Source organism: Ctenopharyngodon idella, chromosome 3 (assembly GCF_019924925.1).
Source record: "Ctenopharyngodon idella isolate HZGC_01 chromosome 3, HZGC01, whole genome shotgun sequence".
Classification (NCBI taxonomy): domain Eukaryota; kingdom Metazoa; phylum Chordata; class Actinopteri; order Cypriniformes; family Xenocyprididae; genus Ctenopharyngodon; species Ctenopharyngodon idella.
In genome coordinates this window covers 32,135,213-32,156,997 of record NC_067222.1, presented here as the reverse complement: position 1 = coordinate 32,156,997, position 21,785 = coordinate 32,135,213, and the positions used below count along the sequence as shown (strand labels likewise).

At 37.4% G+C, this 21,785-nt stretch overlaps 1 protein-coding gene across 6 annotated transcripts in view; it reads left to right on the top strand.

Annotated features, from left to right (window-relative positions):
• The window catches only part of septin9a (septin 9a), a 93,281-nt gene that overhangs the window by 48,711 nt on the left and 22,785 nt on the right, over positions 1-21,785 (top strand). Inside the window, exon 1 of one of the 6 annotated variants that reach the window (XM_051889761.1) lies at positions 14,451-14,608. The exons of the other annotated variants lie outside the window; for them this stretch is intronic. The gene's annotated coding sequence lies outside the window, so the exon portion shown is untranslated. Of the gene's footprint in view, positions 1-14,450; positions 14,609-21,785 lie in introns of those variants that run through there. 6 annotated transcript variants of the gene reach the window in all.

The following is a 21,785-nucleotide window of genomic DNA, read 5'->3' as shown; positions in this document are numbered from 1 at the left end:
AAGCTGTTGCTTTGTTGGCTTTATCAGGAAGTGATCTAAAGTGGAGTTCATATTCTTACAAAAACACAAACTCATGCGCACATTCACACAAGCTTCCTTCCTTGAGCCATCAGCTGTGACAGGCTGACCTTGCTCTATTTCCTTTGGACTCAACATGGTAAACGGTGCAGAACTGCTCCCAACATTTGCAGGAGCCTTTTAAGTTTGCTCATAGGTGTGTTGAAACTGTGACGTTCGTTTCCAAGGAGCTGGAGACAGGAAGAGTGAAGGTGTCACATTTAGGTCATCACTGTCATGCTGCTCTTTGCACAAGGCTAAGATGAATGGGGAAAGAGTTACTTTAGTGATTCAGACATTGTTCAGACACGCTTACCTCCTCTTTCACTTAAGTGACCTCTACCCTGACTTCAGGAAGTAGTCTGCCCATATCCATGTGTTTTATAAGGCCAAAGTCCTTTTAAATGCCATTCTAATAGGCTGAAGTGTTTTTAAGATATGCACTTAAAGGGATAGTTCACCCAACAATCAAAGTTCTTCATGATTTGCTCACCCTCATGTTGTTCCTAACCTGTATGACTTTCTTCTGTGGAACTGATCTGATAAATCTAAGTATCTAAGAAAAGATAGTATACAACTGAGACTCAAAATTGACTTAAAGGATTAGTCCATTTTCAAATAAAAATTTCCTGATAATTTACTCACCCCCATATCATCCAAGATGTCCATGTCCTTCTTTCTTCAGTCGAAAAGAAATGAAGGTTTTTGATGAAAACATTCCAGGATTTTTCTCCTTTAGTGGACTTCAATTGGCCCCAAACAGTTGAAGATCAAAATTACAGTTTTAGTGCAGCTTCAAAGGGCTTTAAAAGATACCGGACGAGGAATAAGGGTCTTATCTAGCGAAACGATCGGTCATTTTCGTTGCAGAGCTTCAGTGTTTACGTCCGAATGGCGGCTCAGTATTCGCTGGCTCCTGTGTCAGCATCACACGCGTGCCAATACTGAGCCGTCGTTCAGACGTATTTTAAAATAGCGCAGCAGTATGACGGGACATACGAATTGGTTGAATAAAGTCATTATTTTTGTTTTTGCACACAAAAAGTATTCTCGTCACTTTATAATATTAAGTTTAAACCACTGTAGTCACGTCGACGGTTTTAGTCTTTTACCGCCACTCACCAAACATTTCATTTTCAAGCTGCTTCGATAAGTACAACAACCAACGTAATAAAACATTGCCAGATTAATGTTTCTGATAAAACTGAACAGGCTGTTATCGCCAGCTGCGCCACTCACTGGACATTTCACTTTGAGAGTGCTGCAAAATACGTAAGAAGCAACGCAATATCAAAACATCTAAACAGATTGTCCCTTGCCAAACTCACACCATGAAGGTCTGGATTCTCAGAGCAGTGTTTTGACAGCATCACAGTGTTGATACATTTTGAGATAGTCAACCTTTGAATGTTTTACTTTTAGTTGTCTCTACAAATTAAACTTGGATAGCAAGTATTTTAACTTCTAAAAATTACATGAATCACATTTGTTGTCGGGAAAAATGGTTATTGCAGACCATCGTCCACTACTTCACCTATACTGTAAGTTCACTAGATGATCATGCATCTTTTCTAGAGGGCTTAAAGGAGTGAGTTCCTGAGAGGAGTGGAATGCTAGGAGCGCTCTTAATTTTACTGTGTTTGGCACACACTTTCTCCTCAGAGAGCCCTGCGAATGTCAGCGATGGGATGATCTAGAAGTTTCCAGTCTTTTTTTTTTTTTTTTGCTTTCTTTTTCTTGTGTGAGAAGTTACTGAGGAGACTATGAAACAAAAGAGAGAGGGTGATCTGGAGGTTAGCGCTACTCATTGATGCAGAGGTTAATGTCACAGTTTGCCAAGCGGTCACCGTGCCTGACCAAATCTGTGCTTCAGGCCTCTGTGTGCCACATTTTCAGCTTCTTCCCTTCAGCTGTCTGGTCAGATACAAGCATATTGAAAATGAAAAGTATATGTACAAATAAATTCTTAAAACATTCATATTGATCTCATTTGAGGCTTCACCACATCAGCAAACTTTTCCTTTAGTGACACACACACACACACACACACACACAGAGAGTGTTGGATGGCTGAGTTGGCTTTGGTTGGTAGTTATTACTCAGTCCAGAACTATTCCTGTGAATAGTCCCCTCCCTCAATAACATTTTGTGTGTCTCTGAAAAGGTGCTGGCAATATTTTCCAGCTACATCGATATCAGTTTCATTTAGACCAACTTTAGGGTCAGACTCTATTCAGGATATAAAGAATAAGTTTATTTATGACTTGCCTGGTGAGAGCAAGTCAAATACAGGATGTGGTTTTGATGGCCATGGTTACATGGTTACATTTCCGCTCATAAGTAATTTCAGGTTGAATTCCTATTAGAGTTGTGACTGTGAGCTACGTCGTCAAAGGACCTCTCACTTGCACTCTATTTTTTTCTCTCTCTCTCTCTGCAGCTGCTTTAAGTGCCAGTAGGAGTCACTGTTCTACACAAGTCTTACCTTTTTCCATCAGGTGAAGATATTAGGCCATATTTCAGTCATGGCAGTTCAATAAACCTGTTTTTGAGATCAGCTCCGTGATGTATGATTCACTGTGGTATATATGCACACTGAACTACTTAAATACAGTAGCTTTTTCATTTGTAGACATCCATTACAAAATCACTGTATAATGTGATGCTGTGCCATCATGTGGTCTCTTTTTTTCTCCATTCGAACACATCTGTGGATGTTGTGGCTTTGGATATTGACACTGACTGGAATCTTACTGTCAACACAGCCAATAAAGCAACATTTGGCGAAATGTGGTTTCAGGAGCTTTTTTGGTGAGATAGTGAGCAGATGTCCTGTTCAATGTGATTCTTCACTCACTCTGTACTCGCAAATAGGTTAAGGTCTGAAGTCTCGAGAGCAGTGGTTGTGCCCCCATCAACAAGGGACAAGGATTTTAAAATTTCTCACAATTTTCTACTTTATAAATTATTTTTATAGTAATATATATATTCATTATAAAAATATATATTAATTCTAAAAATGCCCATTCCCATTTTTATTAATTAACATCAATTTCCAGCTCTAGAAATCACACTTTTAAAATGAGGCCACCTCATATATCCAGATTTTTCAAGACTGTTGGAGCTATGGTTCTGCAAAGAAAAAAATAGTTGAGGGGGATGAATTCAAATAAGAATTTTTTTAATGCTTGTTTTGTCTTATTTTTAGTCATTTGGGTCCACTTGTGGCTCCCTTGGAAGTAGAGGTCGACCGATATATCGGGCCGATATTTGTCTTTTTTTAATATATCGGCATCGGCCGATATCCGTGTTTAGTAGCGCCGATTTAAAGCCAGGCACGTCCGCGGGCAGCCCTGTGTTATTGGTGCGGTGGAATGTGCTGCTGCCGCATGTGAATTGAAACTTTTGAAAGATTCAACAACAGTACTGGGAGATAAAGGTAGCCTAAGGCTTAAATTCTGATATTTCAAAGTCCTATGGCCATATATTTACTATATATTACTAGTAAACTATGAAGTGTTGCTTCACTTAGTGAAAGAAACAACGGATAGCATAGAACCGCCGGAACTGGCATAATGCTACAGCTGGTTGAAGGTTCGCTTACTTGTAGTTTAAGGACTGTAGTCCAAAACTACCAGCAGCTTGCTTGCTAACATATTAGCCCCAATGTTATAAGTTCTGTTTTATTTTTCCTGTATCGGAGTCGGAGAATTTCACTCTGTGCTTGGGGTGGAGAAGGCGGCAGCTCTCACAAACACTGCAGCGTGATTGAGAGCTACGTTACTCCGACAAATATTGGCAATATTAAGAGGATTTGGCATTTCCAATTAATGTAAGCCTGCTACATTCTTCTAGTCTATTATTATTACTATTAGGTAAGCTACTTTTATTATTAAATTAATATTATAATAAATTTGCCCCGCAATAATTTCACAGCGCATCACCGCATAACTGACGTGCTGTGAGGATAATAAAAGATTAGGCTATCAGCTCCTCTTTGAAAATGTTTTAAACATTTTTTAGGTCTATTATACCTACAATGAATTAGACCTATAATTAAAATTATACTGTCTATAATATTTCCTAACACTGCAGTCATAAATGAAAATTAAGAGCAGCTTTAGGCTACTTCAAGCACCAACTTTAAAACAAAAAACAAAAAAAAACAAGCTGTTTAACACGAAATACTATTCTTCTCATTTGTTTCACTATATGTACGGGCAACAAGAGAAATAATGGAATAAATTAAGACAGTTATATACCGTTATCAGCATATTATGTTGAAATTCGTCTCTGAGAGAAAATGCTCCGTTAATGCAGCGTCAGGCAGCTCCGTCACTTTTACTTTCACTTTGAATACTGACTGAGTTTAAGCTTTTACCGGCATAACTTTTCCGCAAAGTTTGCACGTTGCTTCTTGTGTGATATCCATTGGTCTCCTTCTTGGTTAAACCCCCGCGGATTTGCGCTACGCCACTGCGCAGAAGTGTATGACATTTGTTCGGAAGCATGGTTTGATGCAGACAATAACCGGGTTTCCATCCAACTTTGCATTAATGAAAATTCAGCTCAAAAATATGCGCATCTGCGTGTGTTTCCATCAACTGTGTAATGCGAAATGGACATCAGCCTAATAAAGTGATGTGTTCCGACCAATGACTAATATATATATATATATATATCGCACAGTTATTATCCTCATTAAACCTGTCTAACGTCAACCGTCAAGAATGTCAGAAATCACTAAGAGTTTAGCACTGTCCTTGCATACAAGGCTGTGCAACATAACAAAGTTTTTAATTGATTTTTATTTATAAAGTTGTATTTATTTTATTTAAATGTATATTTAAGTTTGTTTATTTTCCAACAAACTTTTGGAGCAAAATTCAGCTTGATAAATGCTCTAAAACTTTTATGTAAATCAAGTCAGTGTTCAATAAATGATGTTAAGTTTAGAAATGTTGTGCATCCACTTATTATTAGTGTGACATTTTAGCATGCAAATGAAGGGGAAAACTTCAAGATATTGGCCCTAAAAATCGGCAGCACATATCGGCCATCGGCTGACCCTGACCTCTGACCATCGGCATCGGTTATAGAAAAACCCATATCGGTCGATCTCTACTTGGAAGTTTTCTGAGGCCCCTAGTGGACCTTGGTCCCCCTGGATTAGAACCACTGGCATAGAGAAACATATGCATTTAAAGGGTAGATGATCAAATTGTAGATAGTTCTTGTTGATGGGTTATATGAAAGATCAAGATGAAAACAGTGCAGTTAGTTCATGTTTATATTCAGATTATAAATCCTCTGCTCATTTAGTGTTAATTTATTGAATAATCATCTTAATTTGGTTATACTTTGATACTAGTTATTGATACTGAAACTGTTATGGATACTGATGGGAGACTGAAAATGTTTGCAGGGCTTTGTTTCATGTTGGTTTAAGGAAAAGAATATGTGCATTTCAGTGCAGAGGGAGTAGCCTGTGATCTGTGAGGTCTGTGGTCTTGGTGTAAATCACAAAAATCATAGAGAAAACACTGTGGTAGAAATTTTAATTTTGAAATATCCCTTTAACTCCCCCAACGTGTGCTTCCCTCAGGACCACGTCACACACACCGCCCCGTGAGACGCCTGCGTGCTTCATTTGAAATGGACTTTACTGTGGCGGCTTTGAAATGCTAATAGCAAGATTTTATTTCTCTTTGGTCGCCTCCCCCTCGATTCACACAAACAGTAGGAGTTTACATAGTTTTGATACATGCTGAACATCAGCTTGTGCTTGTGTGTGTGGATGTTTTCTCTTCGGTCATCGGTTCTATATTAACTCTTGATTTATTCTGATTTGAAGCTTCACTTTCTTTCTCCTCTCCCACAGAAAGAGTTGATCCTGAGGTCAGTCAGTCAGTAGTTTTTGGCCTGGCCGATCAGTGGTTTTCAACTGGTTTTGCTTCTGAACCTAGAGTTTAGGAATTAAGAAATGACCTAACACGCTTACTAATCATGGAGTGAATGTTTTTAAAACCAAATATTGAAAATTTATTTTATTTTTTTTCATAAAGCTATCAGAACAAAGCTGACAACCATTTTGGATCACAGCCTAGCAGTTGAGAACCACTGGCCTAGAATAGATCTCTGATCCGAGCGAGACGTTAAGAAATGGAAAGCGGTCTAGATGTAGCAGTTTTCCTAAGTCATCTTCCAACAAGGGTTCACATGTCTCCTCCTCAGTCTCTCTGTGCTGGTAAGAACAAAAGAGCTGCTGTGTGGTGCGGAAGCGAGTGGTGGTTTCTCGTCTGCATGAAGCATGCTGCAATTCTGGACACATGGTGACAAACAGGCCTTTGACTGCATCTGACTCTGTTTTCTCTAACTGCCTCCTCACCATGACTCTACATTCCCAACTGCTCTGGAAAACAGGGTGGCAGCCGCCCACTGAGGTTTGCTGATCAGTCAGTGTTTCCCATGTAAAAGGTTAAAAAATTAGGATATGAATTTGGAGTTTTGCTCTCTTATTGTAGTTTAGCATGTTGGTATGTCAATTTGAGATTGTTTGGCAGACTGTCATGAAGCTTATCAGAATGATTCGGTGAATTTTTTTCAGCTTTGTTTTGGCCATCTTGTCTTATGTTGCTAGGGATATAAAGTCTGAAGTGTATGTTTTTGATTGTTTTTGAAAAATGTAAAACATGACTGTGGTTTGGGCAGTCTTTTATAAGAATCCTATTTAATAGAGGAAAAAATATATTAATATTTTTCACTACACAATTTCTTTAAAAAACAGTTTACAACAAATATTTTTTTATATATATTTGTAATTTGCAATAAAACTGAATTTGACATATTATGTAACTCAGTGACCACTTTAAATGCAACCATTTTAAACCAATTTAGAGCTGCAACTAACGATTATTTTGATAATCGACTAGTTGGCAGATTATTTCTTTGATTAATCAATTAATCGGATAAAAAGGCCAATTTTATTTATTTTATTTTATCGACAACACACTATTCCACATCCTTCCCAGTGCTGTCTTTCAAACAAATAGCTGAATGCTATGAAAATATAGTTAATATATATGTATCTATGCTATATAAAGCAAAAGGACAGTTTAAATCCCTACATTAAAAATGAAGATTATAATAAAGATAATAGAGAAAAACAAAAACGCAAACGCAGGAATGTTCTGCACGAACACACATTCACTCTGGACACAGTAACCTGTTACTGTCATTTCTTTATCCTTTAGCTAAATGTAAGAAACATCTTACATTTATATTCAAATACATGCTGTTATTCCTTTAGAGTTACAGTTACAGTGAATTACATGTTGACTTTTAAACCCAAATTTAACCTCCAACAACAGATACTTCAGCAAAATGAATATTTTTGCACTGAATATTAGTTGTCTCCCTCTCTAATGTGTCCCGTCTGTTTGAAAGTGAAAATGAAAGTTTTGCGCTGAGGAAACATATCAATCATTAAAAAGCACACGCATCTGTCAAAGCGTCTGACAGGGCAAGCCATGTTAAACATTATGCTAATGAATTCGCCTGAAGCTTAAAATAAAGAATTCTCATGTTTTGGATCATGTACCTGTCCTGCAGCAAGTCACTCTATATTTCTTCCAATATGCATAGAAATGCGTTATTCAGGCGGAAGGTTTCCATGCGACTAATCGATGACATTTGTTGTCAATGATTTTCGTTATTGATTATCATCGATTTTATCGATTAGTTATTGCAGCCCTAAACCAATTTTACCTGATGGGTTCTATAATTTTGACAAAACCTCAATTACATGACCAGTGGCAGAACGGCGTGTTTAAAAAAAAAAAAAAAAAAACTTTTATCAAAGGCATGAAAGAAACTCATAGGCTCAGTATGAAGTTACAAAAGTCTCTGTCGTGTCACTGTCAGTATCTCTGGCTGTTGGCCCTGACTCTGCGGGGCCGTGGTGTGAAGGGGGCCTGCCACAACTGTGAGTGTGTGATTTGTGCAGCTCTTATCCTTTTACAAACCCCAGGCTTCCTCTTTCTCGACTTGACCTTGCGGTTTTGACTGGGGATAAGCATGTACAGCTGTCACCCCTGCTCTTGTGTCAGGGTCAGAGACCCTCTGTGCCAGCTGTACCCCTCACCCCAATCCTCTCCACACCCAGGGCCAGATGGATAAACTGGCACGGCTTGTGACAACAGCTTGTGAGCATATCATGTCTCTTGGCATCCAGCGGGAATAATGATATCTGTTCTTCTCTGTCTATCTGCATGTTGTTCAGGGGATAAACCCAATCCCAGCAGTGCGGGCCAAGCTGTTGATCAGACAAATTAGCACTGGATCTGAGGACGAGGGTCATTGTGCAGTCAGAGGAATGAGGAGACAAGAGGCTGTAAAGTGATACTCTTGTTGTTTGTTGTGAAGCATGTTGAGTGCTCAGTCATCTGATATAGCTTTTTCTGCATACGTCATGATAATGGCCATTCTCTTGGTGGCCTGCTGTGACGTGTTAGACTGCAGATGAGTCTTTTTCTTCTGTTGGAGAAATGCAGAGTAGACAGACTTGTGAATACTGGCTAGGGAGGCACCAATATTAAAATTCTGGTGAATACGGTAATGATTATTTTGATTTTATAGATGATAACTGATGAGTGTCTGATATTAAAATTCTTAAATTTAGGCATCAAAACTGGTGTTATTGTTAACTAAAACTATTAAAAATCATTTTAATTAATTGAAATAAAGCTGAAATGAAAAATAATATACATATTATGAAAAACTTTGGTTTGGTTCAGTTTGCAGCTTATTCTGGCCAAGAACTGCCTATTTATACCACAATAGACATCTGACTAAACCACAGTTTGTTTTGTTTTTATGCGCCATTTAGCTGTATTCATTGCATGAGTATAAAATCTGAGACTCCACAATAAACTGTCATGGGAAAAAAAGTGTTACTTTGCAAACACTATACAGAAAAAAAAACAGAAGAAATTGGCAGAAATGTATGTAAGCAGAATTGATCTCTGTCAAAAAAATAATAAAAAATAAAAGTTCATTGTTTCACAGACAAATCGTGGAAGCAAAACGTAAGCAGAAAACACAGTTCTGTTCTTTTGACATCTAGTTTACGTGCTACTGGGAGACAAAACATAAAAAAAAAAAATTCAGTAACCTGGCAAACCTTGTGGTAAAAATGCATATGAAGTCCTTTATCTGCACAGCTTCTCCCAGCAGACCCAGTTATTTAATGCAGAGTGGCTTATGGTTATCTAAGACTGTTTGACTTTATATAAAGTAATAGCTCTCTCTGTTTACTCTTGTGCTTTAAGTAGGAAGAAATCTAAATTAACCACTGGGATCCTGATGTGAGTGAGTAATTGGTGCCAAATCATGATCTAACAATGATCTGATTCCAAAATTTTGTTTGTTTCATATTAACTGGGGTTTGAGTTTTAGTTGCAACAGAGATGCAAATGAATAACAATTATTTGAGCAGATAGATATAAATTAAAGCTGGTTAATAATGTTCCAATGTGGCACACTAGCAGCTCAAGAGTGATCATGTTTTTGAACTACAAATTAAAACCCAAAAAGCATGAGATTAACTCCGATAGTGAGACTGAAATTTCCTGAGTGACATTTTTGTCACTGGCTAGAAGCTTTATATTGAAAGTTGCTCCTCTGTGCTGTGTGAGGTGTTTTGCTCATAACATAATATCTGATGCTTTTTTGTATTACACACTCTCACAACCACATAAACTCTGTGCACTTGTGACCACTGTAAAAGTGAAGCCTTGAGACAAATGGTTTGCATTAGTCTTACAGAGGAATAAATCATCTCTTCTTTCTCAGCACTGGGGAACAAAGATGGCTTAGCTCCATTGTTTATCTGCTGTAAGACCTCCTAGCAAGGGAACTAATGTCTCTTGCTCTCCTCTCCGTTTCTTTCTCTCCTTCTAACATCTGCATGCAGGGCTTTCCAGAAACTGAATATGGAACGCAGCCAGAGAAAGTCAGTAGATGCTGTTCATCTGACAGAAACATTGGAGATGAGTGCATGTTGAGCTTGAACTGTTATCATTGTATGCTGGGTACATGTCAGCAAGATCTCCTGCTGGTTTATGTTGGAGGAGAGGGACAGATCTCGCAGGGTTCCTAAGAAAAGGGTGGCATCTTTTAACTCAAAAACAGAGTAGGTTTCTTTTTTTAATTTTGGGGGAAATGCTCAACCAATTAAGCAAATGTCTATGCTGTCCTAACCACAATGAGCTCATTATCTAGTATGCGGTCTCCTTTTAAACACAGCCTTCACAAGCACTTCAGAAGAAACGCAGAAAGCAGGCCTCTTGGAAAAGCGCAGAGATGCAAAGAGTGAAGTATTTGCCCTCAGAGAACAGGAACACTGGCTCTTGGAATTGTTGTAAACCCAGCCAAACATTGGAAGGGTTTATTTTTGCTCCATGTTAATAAAAACTGATGTTGAAACTCGAGCCCCCCCTCTGGTGCGTGAAAGAAGGGAAGTGGCTTATTTTCAAGAGCCATGGCTTGCAATTTATGACGCCCTACATCAGGGGTTGCAATGAGTGCTGCCTGTTCAGTTTCATGGTACATGTTTGGAGTGACCGCAATTATCTGGCACGTCTAATTCAATAATGTAAACAATATTGTTAGTCTTACTCATTTTCCCTCGAAAATACAACTCTTATTTGCAGCAGAGACTAGGCATGAAACACATGCACAGCAATATTTCAGACATGGTTGAATTAAAAGCGGACAGATGGGCTTATTGATTAGGAGTTGTAATGTAATCCTTCCTGTACTGATGATGTTTTCTGTAAAAGTTAATGTGCAGTTTTTCATCTAAACTCTCTGCGAAGAATAATATGAGATCTGCTTTTGATTTGGGGACACTGATCGCTCTTTGCGATTGAAAGCATGTGGGTTTTTTTTTTTCCTTTTCTTTTTGGTTTGGATTGAGTCTAAACTGAAAAAGATTCAGTGGGGGCCAAAAGTCTGAGACTACTAGTGAAAATGCTTTTATTGTGCATTTTGCTATTTATTTATCACAAGTTATATTATCAGTATTAAGATTTTGTGCTTCATTGGAAGCAAGAAATTTGATTAGTGGTCTCAAATAGGGCAAAATATTTAAATCAAATTAATTACAAATTGTTTGAAATACTTATTTAATTTTTGTCATAATGAAATAAAGTTTTAGGAATTATTTAATTAGTTATGACATAAATTGAATGAAATCCCAACATTTATATTTATTTATATATATATATATATATATATATATATATATATATATATATATATATATATATATATATATATATATCAGGGGTGTGCGGTCCATATAGGCTGCGAATGCTCTGCATACCCAAGCCATTCGTGGACTCGCTGATTAATATTAACATTATAAATTACCATAATTTCCTTTATTTGAGGTATACCATAAAGCTTACATGATAAAATGTTGGTAATGCCACTGTCCGTCATATATTTATTTGCCGGTGTTGGAGGGTATGCTTATCTTACAGCAGCTTTGGCGCCTACGCTCTGTTACATATCGTCATCACTGTCGTGCATTCTCATTGGTTTGTCTATTGAAGGATTTAGGGCACAGAGTAAGCTGTCCGAGAATCGCTCGCCTAAGAAGAAAAATGTGCTGCACATTGTATTGGATACAAAACTAACTAGACTAAATCAGATTAAAAAATCATAACTGAAACCGTTTTTATAGTATTTTATTTTCTTCATAATGAAATTTGTTTTTACAAAAACGTATATACTAAAATGTTAAAGACCGATTGTAAGCAGAACTATCAGAGTTTGGAATCGATGGTCTTTGTTAATGCCACCAATTTGCATTATTTCAATGTATTTTTTAAAAGAATACTTATATTTTTATTTATTTATATTGGGTTTGTTTAATTAATAATAATAATAATAATAATAATAATATTAATATTATTAGTGTGTGTGTGTGTGTGTGTGTGTATGTATGTGTGTATATATGTGTGTGTATATATATATATATATATATATATATATATATATATATATATATATATATACCGTTCGGCACACACTTGCACCGTGGTTCATCTCATATCTGACTACGCATCTATAATATGGTTTGCAGAAAATAAATAAAACAGACAGACAGAGTTAGACTAATGTATGTTTCTGACGATGGATACGCATTCTGGCTTCCCCTAAAGTTTGTTCAATGCGAGTGCCGTATGCTCTATATGACCAGTCATTTATGCCGTCATCACCCGGGTGTTGACGAGCGCACGGGCGCAGGTGAGACCTGAACAGCACACGTTGCTATCTGCGTTTAAACTAAACTCATTTAAGCCTTGCCAATTTAAACATTCGAGTGCAAGGCGCGAAAGAGAACTTGCGCAAGCTCTGTGAGAAGATTTGTGCACTCATCCGAAGCACGCACACGGAAGTGTGTGTACAGCGTCCAAATTTTGAGGTCTCTTTCAAGTGTTGTTCTTGAGTGGACAAATTCACACAAAATTATGTCAATATGCTGATCTTGGCAAGTATCCTAGCAAGCATAGTTGTTTATGTCTTAAGTGAACTTATACACTCGAGAAAGAACGCATGTGTTCACTATCAGTGTACTGATCCGTGTATTATGTCTTAAAGAGACTACAGAAGGAGGCTTGCCTCCTCTGTCTCCATTAGGTTAAAACAGACAGTCTGATACATACGCTGGGTTTAGTGGGGGGTAATTGGGAATGAATGGAGGAAAGTCACGTGAGAGGAGGCAATGCCTCCATCGTGCTTTGATTGGATATGATCGGTAATGATTGGTTCACGCGATAAAACCTAATAAATAAAGCCTCCTGGCCTGAATGAAGACAATGATGGCGTTAAACTTGCAATATGTGAGAATTTACCCTCGGTTTCTGGTTTTATTTTGTAGAAACCATGGAAACACCAAAGACGCTTTAATATATTACATGTTTTAATAGACAAGGGAACAACTGTTTTGATATATTTATAGACAGAAAACTAATTGTTATATAGCTCAACACGTTTAGTCTTATCGTTTAAATCTAATTTTCCTGATTTTTTTTTTGCGAGTACCGTGCTTTACCATGCCTCAGAGAAAAACACTATTTTGTGAAGTAGCTAACATAGCATAATCAGATGCAGCTTTATTTTTAGTAACAGTAATACAGAATTTTCTCCATCATACAATACGTTTTAAAATTAATTGCATGTCATTTATCAACACAAGCCATCCAGCATTTATTAATATGATATTCTAAAATCTATCTATCTTACTGCAGTGTGCAACAAGTGTCTCACAGCAGCCGCCAAGCGAACGCACAGAGTAACGTTGTTTTTTTTTTTTTTGCGCTCAAACTTGGTGTCATCAAGCTACGCCTTTGTTTTGAATAGGCCTCTAGCGACCTCTAGCGGACAGAAAATATTACATATTGCACCTTTAATGGGAAGATTAATTTAAGAAAGTAAGTAAACAACTAATTTCACTGTTTTATGTCACGTCAAAATCAAACTTAAAATGGCTTGAAAACACAATTACTGTGGGGGTTTTAGTGCGCAACCAGCTTGAGGAAAGGTAGCCTGCGTCTGTGACCAGTGTGTACAAGCTTTATGACTTCTGAAAATAAGTTAAAAAGAAAAGCTGAACATTAGTTCACAAATAATATATATTGTTTAAATTGTTACTGCCTTTAATTATTATTTTGGAATAAATGTATAAATGCTTAAAAACACTAACTTGATGAAATTTATACTTGGGTTTTATAAATATATAAATAAATAGAACATTACATAGTTATTGCAAAAAATACAAAATAGAAATTTATTTGGTCTCTCTTTATGTAATGTTTAACCAGGAAAATTAAGAATAACAGACATAAATTTACATTTGATAATTGATATACAGTATATAAAAAAAAATTTGAGGACTTTGCCTCCTCATTTTAAAACACCACTGCACACCTCTGAGATATATAGAGAGAGAGATTTTTTTTTTTTTTCCTCTCAGGAGAAGAGTACTTATACTGTAAATCAGGCTGTCTCAAAAGTCAAAACTTGTAGTCATTTATGATGCAACATAATGTCCATTTTTCTGTTCAGCCACTAGACTGCTTCAGTTTCTCCCTAAATAAAGATCTCGCAAATTCTTCCAGTTGGAAGAACAAAAGGTAAAAGGTAATTCAGAGCTCATAAATCATTGGTGCAGGACAGTCCAAACTCTGAGCTTGCTCTGTTTTCTCTCAATTTAGGACTGGGGAGGGATAGACAGCCAGCCAGCCCCTAAGCTTTGTGCGTGTGTGCTTTGTCAGGCAGATAGGCCTCCTGCTTTCTTTCTCTCTCTCTCTCTCTCTCTTTTTCCTTTGGCCATCTCTTTTCACTGAGTTCTCTGGTGTTGGAGAGGGGTGTGGTGAGTTAGTGTCACATGACACTATATGGGTGGAGTCAGAGAGAAGCCCAGAGACTCCAGCTGAGGCTCACACTGGAGGTTTGAGCCTGAGCAGGGACGAGCAGGAGGGTAGGTCAACACACTTTCACTCTTTCTTCCTCTCGTTTTCCTTTTCCTTCACTCAATCTCTCCCATTCTGGTTGTCTATTGTTGCCTGCTTGCACTTTGCTTCTTTACAAGCTTTAACTAACAATGTAGAAAAGTTTAGTTCAGAGCAAGTTGGACTTTTGTGTATGTCGGTGTATCTGTAAACACATGTCTGTATAAGTATGATTTTTCCATGTTCACAGCAGAGACTCGGTCTGTTTTCCATGTTAGAGCTTCACGGATGTTTAAGCTGGAAAGTTGTGAGCAGAGAAGATTTATTAGGTCTCTTAAAGCATCTGTGAGTTTGCAGAGGGGGCGTGTTTGCCTGTTCTGCTCTCCTTTTTCATCCTTTACTCCCTGTCTGCACCTTCTCTCTTGGCCTTGTAATTAAAAGTGTGCAGGTTACAGGGTTGCATGAGACCCAGACACTCTAGTCCTGTGTAATTTCACCTCCTCAACACCTCCTTTTCAAACTTTCCCTATAGTTTTTCTGTTTTTTAGGAATTTTTGAGGGTTTTATTTCAGCCTGAATAAAAAAATAAATTTTGCTTAAAGAAAGTGGAACCTATTTTAACTATTTTTTTGCATTATATTTATGATTGATTGTATTTGGGTATCACATTAGTCATTTTATGCTGATTTAAATTTTAAAAAACATCTATATTAAAAGCATATTGTATATATTGTTTTTTTTTTTTTTTTTTTTTAATTCTTTTAAACATTACAAAAAAAAAGTATAATACAAACATACTTAGTTTTATTTAAAAGCAATAATTGTATTTTTTATTTTACAGTGAAATGACATTTTCATGAGATTCACCCTTTAGCTCTGATCTGGCCTTCGTTGATTGTATTTTAAAATATTCACAACAATTACTTTCTCAACGTGTCATTTTTGTGCCTGCCCACATCCTGCAGGGGACCAGGAAGAAAGCCACATAACTCTCTTCCTCTCTATCCTGGCCATGTCCATGTCATTATCCGTTTGTTCATATATGAGGGGGAAAAAAAAAACATGTTTTTCTCATCCGTTTCCTTCAGCCCATTTCAGCTGCTACCCATGACACTTTCACAGACTTGTCACCGTTCTTTGAGGTGTTAAAAACACGAGAAGAGCTGTCTGTAGTAACCGCAATGCCAGCGTTTGATCCTGTTGTCAACAGGTTTGACATCCTGACATCCTGCCATTCAGCTTAGAAATGAAGTCACCAAAACTAAAAATAAATAGTTAAGGTATCATCTTTAGCACAGTCTGTATGTCTTAATGTAGGTGGTCTTTTACAGCATGTCAAAGACTATTAGATCTGTTGAAAGCCAGAGATGTTCACTGCTTACATAGTGAAATCACTTCTTCTGTCTTTCCTACAGCACGTTTTGTTCCTAAGTTGGGAGAATCTTCTCATTTTGATGAGTCATTTAAAACTCCTCGCTGGCCTTTCTCTATTTATACAGTCAACATACTCTCCCAAACCCACGGCAGCAGAGCTCTGAGGGTTTCAGCCCACTTCCACTGAAAACTCCACAAGACTTTTTAGAAGGATTCTTGTGGGATGGAAATGTTTTCCATAATTGAGTTTGTTGGGAATATTCATGGTGTGTATGCTTCTACTTTCTTGTATATGTCTACTAGCACTGAACTCTTTGGTCTTTGGCAGTAATGGAGCATGGCTGCCCTAGACCTCTGATTCGTCCTTTCTGTGGTGAGGGTGAGCAGCGGCTTTATAGTGTCATAAACACCTGCCCGGCACATGAGGTTAACACTTATGCTTTCATATTTGAGGCACTGCTAGTGTCTGCCATCACACATGTATAGCCGGTATTGCTTTGCAATGCAAAGTATTGCGGGGCATCTAGGTTTAACGGATGGCAAGGAATGGAATTCACGCCTGTGACTTTCATAAACTATAATTAATTATTTTTTAAGGCTCTTTGAATGGTCATTCTTGTTCCTGTGAACAAATGAAAACTGTTTACCATCATTATGAGTGTGAATTATTCAAATAGCTTTCAGGACAACTTTTAAATGTCACCTTAGGCTATTTAGGCATAAGTAAACATTAATTTTTCATAAAGAGTAGCTTGCCTTTCCAGTCTGTTCATGTTCACGTTCAGTCTGTTCATGATCACACTGGTCATGAGACCCATTTCAAGGATCAACAACTCAAATCAAGATGGTTTCTGAGAATATTTGGACAAACATATGACTCATTTAAGTGCTCAACTATGTGAGAGTGTTCATTTCTCTCAATACAGATAGTGTACAGGAATCTCTATTGAGCCTGATTTGAAGAACTGATACTGAATGTAAAAGGCCTCTTTGCTGCTAGAATTTATGTTTGCCTGAGAGCTGAAGCATGCTGATGAAAAGCACCCACAATCACTTGCTTTCTATCTCTCATCTGATCTCTCATGTGATTTTCATTGATTTTCCGCATTGTAGAAGTGATGTCACCGTGCAATGCCTTGATTCTCAGATGTTGTTTCTCTTCTGGTTGTCGTCACCTTGAGGTCAGATCCATGAATCTTCCAAAGGTCATTCCGGTCGTTCCAAAGATACACTTTAACCTCTCGGGACTACTGTTGGATCATTTGTTAAGAATGCCAGGGCCATATTTCCAAAGGCCCTATCACTCCAGCTATGCTGTACAGGTGGCTCATATCTAGTTAGCTAGAGGAATGGATTGCCAATGACTTCATTTCAACTAAATGCTTGCTGGCAGAACATTTCCTCTTTGCGCATTTAATGTTTTGGCAGTCAGGAACGTTTGCAGTACGTACTATAACAACATTAGGAGTTGGTGAGCTTGTTAGCCAAGTCACACATTTATTTTCATTTCAGTTTTCTCAAATGTAAAACTCGATGAGCAGAACGTTTTGGAATGTTTCCTCTTCCATATTGTTTTTCACACCATCCTTATCACTCACTTACACTTCTGCTGTCCTTTGCCAGTTTGGGAGTATGATATCCCTCACTTCCAGACATTTTTCCATTGTGTGCATGACACCATCTGCTTTTACAACCCCAAGCATCGGAGGTCACCCTCTCCGGCCCAGCGCTGTACGAGCGGTCTTCACACCTACACAAACACTAGGAGTCTGACACTCTGTGTTTGTGTAGAGTTAACATCAATTTCCCTTTTGCATTGGACCACTCTCTGCGGGGGGCCAGAAGTTTGCGTATTCCCTCTCTCCTTTTGTCTTCCTCTCTCTCGTGTGTCGAGTTGTTGATCTTCCTGGTCTGACCTTGCTAGAATCGTTCCGTAACTTTCTAAGTGGCTGGATCTTGCCTCTGGGTGTCTTTCGTAGTTTGCCAGAACTTAATCATAATCTTATATAATTGTATGCATGTTCTCGCATAATGCATGACCTCAGGCTATTCTATATATAGTACTTAGTATCTTTTTTTCTGGAGTGATTTACTTCTGAGAAAGAAAGTTTGTAGCAAAGTGATGGCTCCCCTGAGTAATGCCTATATTTTCCTAATCTTTGAAATAGTAATGGTACCTTTTTGAGTGGATTTATCTTCTCTAGAAGACAAGATAAATGAGTCATATTCCATTTTTCTTCTTGGAATCATATGTTGGGGAATGGGTAAAGAGAAGAACAGACATATTGTAAGGGTTTTTGACCGTTTTTCCAGAGCTCACAGGAAATGTCCTATCAGATGAAGTTAAATTATCTCTTACATGTTATGTTTGTTATACAGCTCACGTCTGTCTGGTCATCTGGGGTTCTTCTCCAGGAATTGAAAGATTATGTTCAAGTTGGCTGCTTGATTCTGACAAAAGATACAGGTGCAGCTGAGACTATAAGGGCTAGAGATGCACCATATATTTGTTACCCTATTGGTTATCAACCAATATTTTATGTTATTTTTATTGATCAGTTGCTTAAGACACATTTCTTACTTTTATCAATGTTGAAAACAGTTGTGCAGCTTTTGTGGAAATTGTGATATTTTTTTCCCCTTCCAGGACTATTTGATGAATAGAAAATTAAAAAGAACAATATGTATTTGAAATAAAATAATTTTGTAGTCAGCGCCGATAGCCTAGTGGTTAGTGCGCCGACATATGGCCCAAATGCGTTCATGGCGACCCGAGTTCGATTCCCGTCTTGAGGTCCTTTGCCGATCCTACCCGCTCTCTCTGTCCAATGCTTTCCTGTCTGCTCTCTACTGTACTCTCCAAATAAAGACACAAAAAGCCCATAAATATAACTTTAAAAAAAAAATAATAATTTTGTAACGTCTTTTTCTGTCACTTTATTGTGTCCTTGAGAAAATAAAATAATTTCTCTTTTTTTATATATTTACTGACCCCCCAAATTCTTAATGACCCAAACTTTTGTCTTTTCATTTAAAAGTAATAATAATTTCAATCTTTAGAATTTTAATATTTAGAAAAATCTAAATATTAATTTTTCATAATATATATTTATAATGCAATGTCTGCATGCACTTATGACATATGAAATGTTTTTTTATATTATTATTGTTTTTAATTTATTTTGACAAGAAGTATAAATAGTGTAAAATGTATTAATATTAGCTATTTATGTTTCTGCACATTACATGAAAAGAATTACCAGTTCATCAGAATTTTAATATCGTTGTGTCCCTACTAAAGAGACTGTTAATCTTCTCAGTACATCTGTTTTGACTAAATAAAATATGTTTTTTTCGATCGTTAGAAGCCAGCTCAAGATGGCATTCATTTGCGATGGCCCAAACAGGAAGTTGCTAAATTTTGAAATGTGGTCTGACCTGAGCACCGTGGATTCCCCTTAGACTGGGATGAGACTGTTTCTTTCTCCTTACACTCTTGAAAGTCCTCTGGGTCTACTTTACAAGTGTCCCACCTCGGACATATTCTGTGATTTGCAACCTTTACCTCAGGCTGAGAGGAATAAATCAGTCGTTCAACCGGACTTCCTCTCTTCTTACTCTTTTTACTGCAGAGTCGCTGGCATCTATTTACAAAGCTATTGAATGCTTGGAGACTTGGAGACAGCGTCAGATGAAAGATGTTTTTTGCCTGTAATTGAAAACAGAGAGTGGACTAATACCGTCCAACTCTTTAGTTTCGGATGGAAAGTTTTGTTTTTGTCCACTGAGACTGTGTCTTGGGGTCTTGTTGGATAGTTTTTAACTAACCACTGTGATATGCAAAAGGCTAATTTAAAAAATAGCATGTAAAATGTAGTAGAATTCTCACTGATGATGATGATAATAGCTGCTTATGTTGTTTGTAATGGCAGGAACTGTGATTTGGTTCTCATTACGTCAAAAATGTAAAATGTTTTTCTGATGATGGCTTGGAAACAGATTGGCTATTGGTATAGATCCCATGTTGGTTAAAAACAAGTCTCGGGGTTCCAACATTCCCCGATCCAGGAAACAGCTAATCATCAGCCACAGGACTGTGTGTTCACCTCTCCTCTCACCCTTATGTTGTTTTTCTCTGCGGGTGTTTCAGTGTTCAGTCGGCCCGTCTAACTGTTATCTCCTCAGGCATGGAGTCTGTTAGCGGTGGAGGCCCCCCAAACCTGTCAGTCGACACTCTGTCTGTCACAGCGGTTCACTTTAGTGATGACTCACAGGAATGAGAAAGAATTGCATGCATTTTCACTACAGCCTTTGATCTTGCTTTATTAAGGTGCCTTTTTTAGTGTCTTCATCTTGCTGTCATTTTTCCTGCCCCATGACTTGTTTTCTACTGTAAAACATGAAAGAAATCGTTTGGGTTTTTTTTTTTTGTTTTGTTTTTTTATTTATTTATTTCAGCCTTTACTCACACTAAGCTTTTATATGGCTTCAGTTAACTTATGTGTAATGCACAAGTCTTAAAGACTTTAAACATGTTTGTTTGTTTGTTTGTTTTAATTTTTTTATGATGCTTAAAAGTTACAGCTTCAATTCATTCAGTTGAATTGTCTGTTATATGCATTGAAAGTCATATGAGTATGAAATTGACATGAAGGTGAGTGAATGACAAGATTTTTGAGTAAAATGTTTCTTTAATTTATTGCAGACCTTTTCATTTAAGAAAACCCTTAATGATAATACCCTTAATACTATAATTAAGTATTTTTTTAAATTTAGGATTATTTTGTAACCAAGCACTGAAGATCAATTTGTGTAATAAATTTCTGTCTGGACATAATCTACACAAGCAGGCTGTAATATTACATATTAGCCTTAATTTAAGTTTTTTTTTTCTGCTCTCTGATAATGGGATTTTAATGTCTTCCAGCTGTTTTGCTAATTTGGCAAGGTTGTAATGCTCGGGCTAATGGTGCTGGAGATTTATGGGGTCACTCTGATTGTGCGCAGGCACCTGTGTTCACAGCTCCTTTTACTGGCATATATTTCCATTCTGTATGACAGGCCATGGGGTCAGTTTACTTTTTTTGACTTGCACAATATCACTCAGGAAAGACATCACACGTGGTCTTGTATGAAGGGAAATCATAGATTCGTAGGTCAGCTTGTTTCTTCTGTTGTGACTCTGCCTGTTGTCAGGGAGTTTAGATGCTTTAAATAAGTTTCACAGTGATGGCTAATGGATTTATTCCATTATACCCTGAAGCTAATCCAAGAACCGATGGGTACAAAAATGTGTCATAGGCAAACATTTGTACTAAACACAGTTCTGAAGAAGTTGTATGTATATGGTGTATTGCCAAGAAGTCTGCTCTTGATAAACTCATCAAACTGGCATGACGAGTTCTTCTCTGAAACCCAATTCCTTTAAAAAGTAGAGGGGGGGGGGGGGTTTGGGAGAGATTTTAAATTGCTTGACTTGTGTGTGTTTAGTGAAGTAAAATCCAATGTTTGTGTTTGATCAGCCTTTGGGCAGTTTGTATATTCTTTCGTCAACACAGGTGGAATTTTTAGTGACCTCCAGCTATTGTGAAGTGCTCTCCTTGATTGAGGGTATTAAGATGCCGGACATTACTGTGAGCCAAAGAGGATCTCCTCCAAATTCCCCTAAAGGCAGCAAATCAATGCTCTTTTTGTAGAACCATGTGGGGGGACTTCCCATACTGACCCCAAACTGGAATGCTAGAGTAAAACAAATTCTTAGCAGTCATTATGTGATTTTTGTAAAAGCAATAATTTTAAATTTCATATAAGCAATACAACATCTAACTGCCT